This window comes from Theobroma umbraticum, unplaced genomic scaffold, assembly GCF_002168275.2.
Source record: "Theobroma umbraticum cultivar Fairchild unplaced genomic scaffold, ASM216827v3 scaffold_81.0, whole genome shotgun sequence".
Lineage (NCBI taxonomy): Eukaryota > Viridiplantae > Streptophyta > Magnoliopsida > Malvales > Malvaceae > Theobroma > Theobroma umbraticum.
Window position 1 is genome coordinate 4,541,806 of NW_018397268.1, and position 812 is coordinate 4,542,617.

Consider the following 812-nt stretch of genomic DNA (forward strand, 5'->3'; position numbering starts at 1 on the left):
AAAATGGTTGACTTCGAGTAATGACACTATAACATGAACTCGAATCATGAGAGAATTAAATTTAAGTTTAATTATTACTTAAATCTTGATCTCACACTTATACATTTTCTTATAGTAGAACTGAAATTCTGATGGATAGTAGACTCGTGTTTGATCTCCGGGTACATATGTCCAAATAATGGAATTCGTAGCATTAACATCACTTCTAGTGATTCAAGAAGTTTGTTGATTAATCTGGGCTTAGAGGATGAATGAATTAGCTACTCATCACATCTAGATACTCAAAAGATTATATCTAGAGTATTGAATCACTAATTGGATGAAATTTGAGACTAAGGGACAAAATTGACATAAAAGGGTAAAATGGTAATTTTATTTTTTATCATTGAATAGTTATGAAGGTTCACAATATAAAGTTTGTAATTAGACAACTAATAATTAATGTCAAGTATGGAATTGTTTCTTGTACTTATAGTTAGTCCAAAAGTGCAACCATGAATATTTGGTGAAGTGATTTCATGGGTAATAAGCTTAAATTATTTTTAATGAGATTAAGAATAATGCTAAGTTTATTGGAGCTTGGAATATCTATGATCAAATAAATTCCCCACTTAGCTTCATAAAATTTAACTTGTTTAAGTTGGAATGCATGTTCTAATTTGATTAATTAAATTGTGTACAAAAATGACAACTTTAATATGTTTGTTTTAATTTAGACAAGAAAGCGTGTTTGATATAAAAAAATATGTTTGTCTTAATTTAGGACAAGAAAAATATTTTTTGTCTTAATCTAGACAAGAAAACATATTTTT